Below are 14010 nucleotides of genomic sequence, written 5' to 3' on the forward strand. Positions count from 1 at the left end.
GTAATTTACTAAAACAGAAGCAGTTATATTTTAAAGCTTTGTATGTACACACATGCCTTAACCAACTTTTTTTGTAGATGTATTTTTAGTAACAGAAAATAAATTTAAGTATAATTTTCCGATAGTAAAACTCTCTTCAATTTATACTCTGAAGTGTTTTTTGTTAGACAGAGCAAAATTATTTAATTATTTTAAAAGGTAATGATTATCATTTTTTCAGATTGTCTAATAATTTACAGTTGCGCAGTGCACCATACACATGTGAGTGTTGTGTATGAAATATGCTACATGTTGTGTGCATACTCATGGGCCTATCTCTCTTTATAAGTAATACTGATTTTATAGAGATGTATCTACAAGCACAAAAGCCATAGTCTTAAACCCACTGTTTCTGTTTCCATTCATATCACCTAATCTCTTTCTCTTTCAGTATCCTATGAAAAAATTTGAATTGATTAAAAAGTTATACCTTTTCTTACTAAAGCACACAGAAACCAACTAACAGTGTATTCTCCATTCTTTAATGGAACCATAAGTGGATATTTTAGGAGATACTACGTGTATAAATATATACATATAGACACCTCTCTATCAGTATTTTACTATGTATTACTGACTACATATATTTTATACATATTTATGAGACTCGTTTCCTTTACCGTCTCTTTTCTTTGTCTTAATATATAACCAAGGCCTAGTTGGCTTTTATGATGACCTCCTTATCAACCTTGTTATATCATTACCATGACATTTTCATTAAAATTCAGGGGATGTTGGTGCCTCTGCCTGGGACATTCTTTGTATGGAGGTTGTCACCACCCAATTCTCAACCAACTCCTTTGTAGGAGAAGCAGCTTTGGCCTCAGTTTCTCTCAGTCCTTCACAGCAGTATCTCTCTCTCCCATAAAAAGATTCCGTGGGCTCAAAAGGAAAAATAATACTTAACCATATTTAATGGTGTGAAAGCAAAAATAATTTTCTGTTTTTATTCAAAATATCTTTTTTAGTAAGGAGGGAGGAGAAGAAGGGGGAGAATGGAGAAGTAAAAAATGATTAGAGGTTAAAACATAGTTTTCCAAAGAAAAGAATGTATTTTTTCCACCTGTCAGATATTTTTAAAGATGCATATGGCACCTCAGAATTGTGAAAGTTATTTCTATGATTTGGTATTTAAAAATCCAAACATGTGACCCTTTCAAAAAAGTCTTGAAAGAAAGAAAAAGTAACAATGCAAAACAATACCCTGTGAATTGATACCACTCAATACTCATCCATTCTGTAAAATAAAAGGATAAAACATTTTTATACATACCCCCAGATAGTAGTTTTAAAAATAGCAATCCTCCAACTTACTCATTTGTAGATGTTAATTTTTTAAGCATTAAGAAAAATGAATATAAAATATATTTGAAATCAATTTTTTTAAGATGAAATAAAAGTATCTCCTCTTAAGAGCCCTGCTAGTGGAACATTTCAAAAATTAGAGGATTATTTAAAGAAATGCAGTCTCCAAAACAAAGTCCAGTTAATTTCTGTTACCTCTAAAAAGGTGGAGACAGAAGGATCACATACAATGACCCTAGACTATTTTTCTAGTAAACAGAATCCACAAAATTAATCCCTTGTGCCTTCCAGTGAAAAATACATTAGATCACTATGCTTTCTTTCATAAATATGATTGTAGAACTTATACCTATGCACACATTATCTTACTCACTAGCTGGGACACTGGGTTCCCTTATCAAGGAAGATTTAGTAAAAGATGGGTTCATCTTGGATGCTTTCCAAGGGAGCTTGTTAACTATCAAAAAGGCCTTATTATGAGGTGGCTTCACTCTCTAAGGGAATCATGGGACAACTTGCTTTTGGGTGAAACTCTACATTATTTAATATATGTGCATAGACACACTCACAACTGTAAACATGCCCCCTCTCCCCACACCCTCCCTCTATCCCTGCACTTGCACACAGACTAGATGATTTAACAGAAAGCAGACTGTGCTCAAAGACAGGAAAGAAATCAACTCATTGACCAATTCATTAAGTATGTCTTTTCATCTTTCCAGCTACACAGACTGTGCCCATACTATTCTGGTATAGCCAGTTGTAAAGAAAAAAAATCACTATTATCAAACTTTTGTTTTTTTTTCTATGTAATATAAAAAAAAAAAACTAGTTTGAGAGATCCTCCCCCAAACTCTGACACACACACACACACACACACACACACACACACACACACACGGAACTGACTGCTTGCATGCATTGTCATCTTGTAAACAATGTCTATCAGCATAGATTTTTGGCAGGAATGGGGGTCATAAATGTTTTTAATATTGATTGCTTCTTATCTTCCCAGTTATTTTTCACATACAGGAGAATCTCATTATAATGTGGCTGATTATCTCCCAGACTTGACTAGATCTGACATCAATCTTTGCTCTGCCCCCCTTTCATAGACATGGAAAAGCCTCCTATAAAAGTGAGCATGGAAAGTAATGTTAGTATCTCCCCACCAGACCAATATTAAAAAGAGATTTGTTGCACAGAATGTATATCTGGTAAAAGATTATTTCTTCCATAATACTTGCATTTTGAGCACAGAAAACCACATAGATACCCATTCTACCTGCTAAAATCACTGCTTGATGTCATATTTTTAAAGCACAGAAAATAGAGGATTATGAACCAGGGGCAGTAGCTTATTCGGCTTCAAATGGCACATGATTCAAAACTGCAGAAAAAAGTTATCTAGGTGGACATGTTGCACAGAGGTATATATTGTTTTAATGTTTTACTATTCACAGTCTACCTGTGGTGGTGTTGGTAATATTCATGTTTAATTAACATCAGTTTTTTTTTCTTTGTTCCCACAGAATTGCATGTATATACACACGTAGAAAATATAAGAATCAAAGACAGAGGTCTGTCTTGAACCTGTGGTGGCCTAGAAAAATAACAAAAAAATCGGATTTGTGATATCTGTTGTCATAATCAGGGACTGTGTTCAAAATAGTGTATAATAGCCACTGTTAAGGGATAGGGGTTGACTTGCTCAACAGTAAACAGCAATTTTCTACAGATGAATTTCTTTCATCATAGGAAGAAGAGCCAAGTATGTTTAACCCAAAATTCTGAATGCTGAGCCTTGAGGGTGAGAGTAATTGAAATTCTAGATAAACATATTTTCCTTCATAACTTTCATTTTTCATGTTTTATCCTGGGAGAGAAAAGCCTAACTTCTCCAGATTTTACATTAAAAGTGAAACTAAAGTAACATTTCAAAGTAGCTCTTTCATCCACCCTGAGTCCTCCCTCCATCACTGTCCATGGATTCGTTGATGATATTGGCTCTTTAGGTGCTCCTCACTGACCTCCTTAGAGCAGAACTAAGGAGTAGTTATAGAAGGGATTGCACCCATAGTGGAAGTTCAAATCCTATACTCCCTTCTACCCCTTAATGCTATGCTTCTGCAAGTCCTGGTTTGATGTCGTCTGTCAAATTAGAAAATGAACTAGCTTTGTTTTCAATGGATTAAAAATACTTCTACAAGTGGATAATTTCAAAATTACTGGTTTAAAAAAATTTTATTTTTGGAGTTTTCTCTGCACATCTGATTTGCACTTTGTACTGTATTTATGCATGATTTAGAGAACTCACAAACAGAAGAATTTAAAATAAAGGCAATAATAATCTTTTCAATTTATGCACCACCTTTCCTCTGTAAAGATCCCTAGGCACTTTAGAAATGATATATACACTATACCCTGCAGCGACCAATATGCAAATCACAACAAAATGACCACTTCAGGCCACATAAAATGACCACAATCAGTTTGAGCAAAAACTCATTAATATCAATAGGAGTTCTGTGGACAATTGAAGGGCAGTATATGCCATGGGTCTCATTCATTGCTGTAGGAGAGTATGAAAGTATCTGGGCTCACATTGTAAAGGAATAAAGTCTTACATTTTAAACTCGTGTCTTATAAGAGGAAAAAAAGAAATAAAATGAATTCTCATACATTTGATAATTGTTGCTTAAATTTGTCTTCAAGACTTTTGTAGAAAAATAAGCTATTCAGTAAGTGACAGACCAGTGATACTCAAAAGTAATTGTGCATTTAAATTATGTAATATTTAAAATTAAAATTGTTACACATATCTGTTAAAAATGCTTAAATAGAAGAATAGCCAATTTTAAAATCACAGTCTCTTGGCTGCTTTTAATTATACACACGTGCAAGTGCACACACACACACGCACAACATACACTCTGGAGTAACTATTTTAAAAGTAACCATTGAATGGTTTTTAAGCTAATAATCACCATGCCAGTAACTCCTCCCATGCCTCCACTAACACCACCCACATATAAGTCTGTATTTTGTAAAAATGACCAAGCTGTTCAGATGAAGAGAAGTGGATTTGATAGGTCTTAAATATTGGGTTGGCCAAAATGTTCGTTCAGGTTTTTCCATAAGATGTTACGGAAAAACCCAAATGAACTTTTTGGCCAACCAAATATATTAAGGTGAAGGGGACTTTCAGGAGAGAGACCATTAATACTTAAATAGAAAGTAATTTATTTTCTGGCTCACTTTTAACCCTTTTGACAAGGAGATATATGATGTAAATGGCAACCCCTTTTTTAGTAAAAGCAGCACAAACTATATTATCATTACCTCCTGATAGTATGAAAGCATTTTTGTTTTAAATTTTCTGGAAAACACACTAAAAAAATCAACCTACCTGCAAAGAAGCTGTGTATTTCCTGGAAAATATGTGTTATTTTAAACTCTTTGTGCCTGCCCTGACCCTATTCCATGCCTCTGGCTGTCAGAATTGTGCAGTGCCTGCTCAAAGCTCAATGTCAAATTAAAAAATGACAAGAATGAGGCAGCATAATAATAGCTTAAAGCTATTCTCCACCTTTCCACATACAAACATATGAATTTCAAAACCCAGTAATTTTTTAACTGAATAAATATGTTCAGATTTTATATGTAACTGGTAGAACAGAAATAGTAACAACATCCAATTTAACAAACATATTTATTGAGTGCATACAATTTTCAAGACATTGAAAATTGGGGAGACATTGGGGAGTGAAAGGTGTGGAGTATGTACCTTGCTTTGAGGAGCTAATAATCCCTAGGGAAAATAGGAATAAGATAGAAATATACACAACTAACTGTTAATTAAATGAGAACTGGGAGTGCTGGAGATATGTATTATTTGCCAAATTGGGTGTCACTACTCTATATTTTTATTGTTCCTTCTTTGTAGTACACTTTCATACTCAAACACAGCAGTTGTTTGTGCTATTTTGATAATATTGCATATCTTCGTTGAACCCCAGTAGATGCAATTGTTAGTTGACTTATGTGTATAGACACTGAGTGTCATAGCAGCATTTGCAAATTCCTAAAATTAAATTCAGCTCTGATGAGCTTGAATTATTTTTGTAAGGAAAATTTTATACAGGGATAAAGTGCAGAAGGAAAAACACATTGCAAGTTTCTAAAACCCTCTTCCTGTCCCTCCTCTCCACACTTAAAAACCTGGGATAAATGGCAGGTAACATGAGTAATGCAAAATGCTTCCCTCCTCTTATTTTCACCTCTTCCACTATTAGAGGATTAGTCTATCCACAGTTCTGCAACTAGTAATTGTGCTTGAGTTAAGGAGTGAAAGTCTCACCAGCAGGTGCTGAGAATCATACTCCAAAATGAGTTTCTGTGTATTTGTTCTGCTCCCACTATGGATTTCATTGTATGAGATTAATGACATGGTAAAAACAATAGGCAAAGAAGAACATGGAAAATACATTTCCAGACCGGAAATTTCTGTTGGTAAGCTTAAGGGTATGGCGATTTAAACAGGGAAGGAAAAAATCCCCACGAGTGTGGCAAGCACTTTTTGTAACCAAATTGTTCCCAGCTAAAAGCCAGCCTCATTGAGATTTTCTGCAGTGCCTTTTTGTTGACAAGCAATGGATGAAATGATTTCTATGAATTCAGAAACTTGTGGGAAAATGGCATTGATGTTTAAAGTGTGACTGTTTAGTTGACTTGTTAGGATAATTTTCAGAGTTGAAGGAATCTGAATCTTTAACAAAAACTCATTAAGTGTGGAATGTACACTGTCTTCTTTTTTCTTTAATGCAGTTTTCCCTCTTCCAAATGCATTCAACAAAGTGAGGCTTGTAGCACTACTTCAAAATTTCCAATTTTCTGGGGGGAAATATGGTCTGTGTAAAATACATTCCCTAGCACTGATAAAATAATCAGAGGACTAAGAAAAATTTTCCCAGTGGTCCTGCATTTGCATTCATAAGCACAGAGTAACGGGAGGCAGGAGCATGATTATCTTAGGGGAAGGGGTTAGAAACACAGTGGACAATCATATGACCATGTTCTTTTGCTACCTAAGTCTTCTAGGGCACACTGCCACTGCTGTCACTCATGCTCTTCAGGGAACAGAGATACACCTTAGGTAGAGTCATATAAGTGCAATAACAAGCAATGCTCCAAAGGGACCTTAATTGACTGATCAAATGCATTTTGAGTTTGTCAAAAACCAACCCAGATGTATTTATGTCATATTGTTGGATGAAACCAGGTTAAGGGTACACCAGTTTTTCTATATTATTCCTTACAACTTTATATACATCTACAATTATCTCCATTAAAATTTTAATTTCAAAAACCAAGGCACAATTTTAATAATTAAAAAAGCTGGTACAAATTCTATTCCTGTCATTCAGTAATTTTCATGAATCTAAAGTTTGACTTTCTGTTTTTTGTTTTTTTTTTTCGGCATTGGGAGTAGCAGTGTCTGAATAAACCCAGCCTGTTCTGAGTTCTTCTTTAACTAGAATTAATCTCCTGTCTCTGGTGCTTATAGCGCCCCTAAACCCACACTGTGACTATGGAAACTCTGGTTATCCACCTGGGTTGCTTTCTGGTTTGTTTTATAGTCTTCTCCTGTAAGATGCTTGTTTACAAAGCCAGCCCCAGGTCCACCCAGGGAAAGACAATGCAATTAAGTGAGTACCCAAGGGATAATCCCCTAAAAACTAGGTATGGACTTCCTGGGGAGATATGTTTTTAATGATTCAAGAGCTATTCACTAGTTGAACAAACATTTATTGAGTACCTGCCACATCCAAGAATTTTAAAATCACTACAGCTTTTAGAGATTTTTTTTTTTGTACTCTGGATTTTGACCCGGTTTTGAATTCCAGGTCTGCAGCTTAACTACCTGTGGGACATTGAACAAGTCCTTTAACTTCTGTGTTTAATTTTCTCATTTGTAAAATGGGAATGATAATAATTGCACATATCTAATAAGGCTGTAAAAATTAAAAATACAACCCATGCTAAATGCTTACCTTAGTGCCTGATACATAGGAAGTACTCATTTGATATTAGCTCTTATTGTTTGGTTCATCTCTCCTCCTTTTCCATATTCTATACTACAAGGAACATTTTAATATGGTTGAAATGTATCTAAACAGAGTGAAAAGAAAATTCCCTTTTTAGTATATACTATTGCAGTGCTTCACAGCACCTTTTCTCTCTACTGCAATGTACATGACAGTTGACACCTAAATGAGCAACAAACTCAATGGTTTTTGTCAGGATTATGTACAATTCCCTGGACATTAACTATAATGCAGGAACTTGAGAGTGATATCATCAAGACAACCTGGAATCTATTCTGATTTATTTTTTATTTATTTTTTAAAGAGGCAATAATGTTACCGTTAGTAACATTCTTTGTGACACATTTCACAATACATAAAAACACAATAACATGTTGTCACAACGACTTTGAAAATTGCTGGCACACAAAGATGTGCCAGGATTTCCTAACCTAAAGCGTAGGCAAATAGTACTACTATTCTCTTGGCTTAAGCATTTTAACCATTAATATGTCTTATCCTCATTAAGAGAATCCAAAAGTAACTCCACTATAATAATGCAGGAATTCCTAGAAAAGAGGGTTAAATATCTCCTTTGTACTCACCACCACTTAAAAAACATATTATCCTATGTCTATACCCATCACCAATTAAATCCAAGAAAGTTTCCTTGAAATTATGAAACCTTATATATTCCAGGTGAAAGAATAACTTTGACCTTTTCAGGGTTTGTGCAGTATGATTCACCATCCATTCCTATTCTTCCTGTTTACAGTCTCAGTAACCTGTAAGGATAAAGCAGTATGAGCAGCCAATCAAAATGCAGAATATTGAAAAGGTTAAAGTCTGTGTTTATGAGTCTATTAAATGTTTATAGCTTTTCACAGACTGAACTGGGCATTAAAACTAGTGTATCTCATTCTGGCAATTAATATTGCAACAAGAAAAAGTGGGCAAAATGATTCCATTCTTAAGGCAAAATTTGTAATAAGACAATAAAATGGTATAATATGTATTACTTTGTTCCCATGACAACAACTATAAGAAAAATGTAAAATAGTACAAACCTAAACACTGATTATGGTGGAGACAGAAATTATTAAGGAATTGTAAGAAACTCATAGAGTCTAGTTTAGTCACTAGTGACAACTTACCTTTGATGCTTTGGAGAAAAGTTAGATACTTCTGCACTTCCATAAATGCATAACCATGAACCAACTGACCCCTTTATAGCCAGACTGATAATTGATCTGATTTTCTTTTGTCATGTAAGTGATATAGTTACATGTGCTATTATTTACATGTCTCTTTTATATTTGAAAAATATTATTATTTGCTTGGATAATATCTTGAAGCATCTAGAGTTTTATAACATAATTATATGTTATGTAAAAGCATGTTGTTTTTGTCTGATCATTAGGTCAGATATTAGTCCTTATTATATATTATCCTTATCTAAATTAACTATATTTAGAATTTCTCCTTCAAGAAAAGCTAAAACATCTTATAAATCAAACAGACTACTAGATGTCAGCTGTCGTCATACTGGCCTTGGTTAAAAGATATTAATCCATCTCTTTTGTTTTGAAAGTGAATTTGGTAAGATTTTTCAGTATTACTACAAACCCCAGCAAAAACAGCAATAGAACACTACTGTTACAAATGAGGTTTCTTCTGCCAGAGAGAAAGAGAAATGAAGGGACATTTTAGGTTCTCTGGAATTATGATTTCTATTATATAAAGCTAGTGAAAAATATCTATTAGCAGTTTGACCAACACCCACATATAAAATTATATCATTTTGAGAATCATCTTTGCTGTCCTCTTTCATTTTGGAAAAAAATGAGTACTGAGTATTTAACACAATTTAATCTAATGATTAATACATAATTTCAAAAGATAGTATTCTAAGCTGCTTTTAAATTATGTCATTTTTTTTTTCTGTTTCCAGCAGTTTTGGAGAAAGCAACCACTCAAGTCAGAATAGAAGTTGGAAAGAAAATGAAAATTAATCTATGACTATCATAATGCCTTAATTTTAACTCATAGCTGTTTTCTAGAACACCTCCAAGTTTAGAAACTTCACTCTAATAGAAAAATATTTAGTATATTGAATGAATGAATAACAAAATTTTCATACTAAAAGCCAATAGATTCCCCTGATAGTGATTACCAGTGGGGAGAGGGAAGGGGGAGGGGCAATATAGGGATATGGGATTAAGAGATACACAATACTATGTATAAACTAGATAAGCCACAAGGATATATTGTACAGCACAGGGAATTATAGCCATTATCTTATAATAGCTTTTAATGGAGCATAATCTGTAAAAATACTGAACCACTATGCTGTATACCTGGAACTAACATATTGTAACTCAACAATACTTCTATTTTAAAAAAATGAAAAACATTTTTAAGAGGGTAAAATTCATGTTAGGTACTTATCTCTGGGCTTGTTGCATAATTACTCTTGGCTGCCCAAGCCCTATAGCAACCTACCAAGGCTTATCACCTAAATGTTTCTTCCCCTCTCCTCACCGCTCCATTGGAAGACCATTCCCTCACTGGATCTACTCACCATCTATGAATCAGATATCCTCTTAGTATTGTGCCCATTTACAAGAAAGATTTCCTATATCTTTCAGCTCCTGCCTCACAAGCCCACCTGCTCTCCAATTAGAAATAGTCAGAAAAGATTCCAATTTTTCCACTTATATTTATCAGAGGGTTGTGGATTTAATTAAGTCATACTTACCTTATGTTTCTTATATAACCAACAATAATAGCTGGTGCTTATATAACACATTATGTACCATTATTTTAAGTACTTTACATATACTAACTCATTTAATCATCATAATAATCCTAAAATGTAGGAATTATTAGTTCCATTCTCATTTCACAGATTCAGAAAATTATGTCAGAGAGGCTGTTGAAAATGCCTAAGGTCATATAGCTAATAAATGCTAGAGTGAGCTTCAGACTTGGACATCTGGCTCTAGAGTGAGTACTCTTAAACACTGTACTATTCTGCCTCCCTAAGGTAAGTGTACCCCCACAAACTAGATGAGTTTGGTTTGAGTCTTCACCTGTCCTTGTTGATTTTTTCTTTGAGTGGTAGTATTTCCCTCATACATGCACATTATGTGAGTATGTGTGTTTCTTATAATAGGGTATCCTAAGTTTCCAGGATCAAGAAATGACATAATGAATTAAAAATTAGAAAGTTCCAGTGCTTGAGACCCATGATGACAGCCAAAGCCTAGAAGTTGGGGGTTTCCCAAAGTCTATATGTGTTATATCTATAATTTAACAAATGTAAAGCTTTCATTTGAATTTTTAGATTTGGAAGATACAAACATTACAACATTTAATAAATCATTTTTGATCCTTATAATAACTAAGTAAATACAATCTAATTTTATTTTGTTACAGAATTATTTTTATCTTGTGATGCACTGTTAAAACAATAGTTTCAGTTATCTGTCTTAGATTAAATAGTCAATACTAGACCCTGAAGTACCTTATTTCCCCAGAATCTAGAGGCATGGATGAGAAACAAAAGATATACATAATGGATGCTCAATAAGTACACTGAATGAGTGAATAACAAAAACTACCAGTAATGATTACCTACCAAGTATTAGGCAGTGTGCAACATGCCTTAGGTATATTATATCGAATCCTTTGATAACCCAAATATAAGATAAGTATCATTATCCTCATTTTACAAATTGAAAAATTGAGGTTCAGAGAGTTTAATTTATATATACAATTTATAAATTGACAGAATCATCATTCGAACTTACATTATATTCCAAAGTCTATGTGCTTTTCATGACATTATTTTGCAAAGATGGGTGAATGTCTAGATGATCAATTTTCCTCCAATCTGGATGAGCAGAAATTTTGACTAAGCTTCTTGTCTTAGTTCTGAGTTTAAAATACTTCTTAGCTCTAAATAGATATGAAAGATGAAAAGAGAAAGGGATAAAGAGGAAAATACGACAGATAAAGGGAATGAGTAGCTATATAATCCTATGTCATGCTATCCATAATTCTATCAATGCTGTATTATAATAGGTTATTTACTTGTCCTTCTCTCCAACTATACTGTGAGCTGTCCCAGTTCAGGAATGTGTCTTTTATTCATCATAGTATTGCCTATCACAGGGTCTGGCACATAGTAAATTGTCAAAAAATGTTTGTGGAATAAATGACTGCGTAAATTGGGAGAGACAAGAAGAGAAGGCAAGATAGATAAGAACAATTCTGGAGCAAGTACTTAACAGTTCACAAACTCAAATGCCTTCAGGCCAATGCAAGTTATTTAAGAGAACTATGAATGCTGGGCATTATACAGTAGTAATGGCTGAGGTGAACTTGTGAATGTATGCTCCTTCTTAGGGCATTTAATAAAAGAAAAAATTAAAACTACATATTGACTAAACAAATTGTGTTTATGGGCTGGATTTGCCTAAGGATGTACAGGGCAGTATAAGACTCTGGCCCCCAATGACTTAAATATGAATAGATATTGATGCAAAAATAACAGGTACCCATCATTTGAAGAGACTCTGAAATCATTTCCATTTAAAAAATGTTTCTTGAGTGTCTATTCTGTGCAGATATTGGGCTAGGCCCTGGAAATAAAATGGTAATCTGCCCTCACAATCTACTAAAGGAGATATGCAAGCGGAACAAACAGATCTTTCCCCACAGTTTATAGTCTAGGAGACATGGAAGCCTTGCTAAAATAGTATTCAAAAGTCTATCTTTAGCATTTTCCTTTCTCTCTTTCTCCAGCTCCCCACTCTAGACTATCATTCTTCCATCATCCTCCAGCCTCATGCTCACCTCTTGCTGTCCTAAATCACTTCCTAGGCTTTCATTCTTCAGACGTGCTTCAACTTGTCTTTTACTCAAGCCCCCCCTTAATCAAACTGTTATGCATTCTCTAACCTGAATATAAAAAATGTTTGGCCATGTGAATAAAGTAATTCAGGCTAAATATACGAATGGCAGCACTGTGTTAAATTTTCTGAAATCCTGAACTTTACATTTCATTTCCTCTTTTCCACAGCAATGACTTGTAAGTAGCAGCAGCTCAATAAATACTTGTATGCACTCTAAGGTCTTTAAAAACATTTCTCTCCCCTGTCCTATTTACACTTTTAAAGAAGAGCAAATGACTTGGGAGAATGGTTGAAGATATCCCATTTCCAAGAGACTGTCCTTGTGCTATTAGCATTATAATACAGTCTCTCTGAATGCTGGGGGCTATGAACAGAACAGAGTGATTCAGAATTACATGATAATCTACCCTCTGCTGATTAAAAAAATGCACAATGTGAGAGTTGTGAGTTAAGTTTTATTTGGGGCAAAATGAGGACTATAGCCAGGGAGACAGCATTTCAGAAAGCTCTGAGGAAACTGCTCCAAAGAGGTAGGGGGGAAGATCAGTATATATGTGATTTTGGTGAAGGGAGAGTACACGCAATTAAGTACATATGTTTTGCAGATGGTTTCTGCTAGTTATGAAGGTTACTGCTATTCATGAGGAGCAGACATCAGATTTTAGTGATTTTCTAGATATGAGGAGATGCAAGAATTGGACTCATAAAATCTTCTCCTGAAAATATCTAAAGATCTGAAGACCTGTTCTGCCAGTTTTTTCCAGAGCACAGAGTACCTCATTTCTGATCTCCACCCTGAACTCCTTTCAGGGGGTGTTGAAGACCAACAGCTGCAGCAGCTCATAATTTAATCCTTGTAGAGGTAGATGGCAAGTGCCAATTTGTAGGTGACACCTCTAATAACCCAGAAGATTTAGAAGCACTGTTTGTAATTACAGGTTGGTTGTCACATTAATCAAGACTTTAGATTAAATCAATGAAGGGACAAGTAGCAAAGTAACTTTAGTTTCTGACACTTAAAAATTAAATTTTAAAGAAAATTTAAATTTAATTTGAGTTGGTTTCTCAAGTGCTTTTTCAGTTTTCTGCTGTATATGACATTTTAAATATTTTCAAACCTTCTAAATGGCATGGAAAATAGGTTTTATTCAATATCAAATGGGGCAGGAATAGGAGGCAAGAATATACAATGGAGGAAAGACAACTTCTTCAACAAATGGTGTTGGGAAAACTGGACAGCTACAGGAAAAGGAATGAAACTGGACCATTTTCTTACACCATATAGGAAAATGAACTCAAAATGGATTAAAGATTTATATGTAAGACCTGAAACCACAAAACTTCTAGAAGAAAATATAGGCACTATGCTCTTTGACATCAGTCTCAGAAACACATTTTTTGGATCTGTCACTTCAGACAAAGACAACTAAAGCAGAAATAAACAAGTCAACATCAAATTAAAAAGCTTTTGTACAGCAAAGGAAACCATGAACAAAATGAAAAGGCAACATACTAAATGGGAGGAAATATTTTCAAATGACACATCTGATAAGGGGTTAATATCTAAATTATGTAAAGAAATCATACAACTCAATATTAAAAAGTCTGATTTAAAAATGGACAAAGGACCAGAAGAGATATTTCTCCAGAGAAGACGTAAA

The sequence above is a fragment of the Balaenoptera ricei genome, chromosome X (genome assembly GCF_028023285.1).
Source record: "Balaenoptera ricei isolate mBalRic1 chromosome X, mBalRic1.hap2, whole genome shotgun sequence".
Taxonomy (NCBI): Eukaryota; Metazoa; Chordata; class Mammalia; order Artiodactyla; family Balaenopteridae; genus Balaenoptera; species Balaenoptera ricei.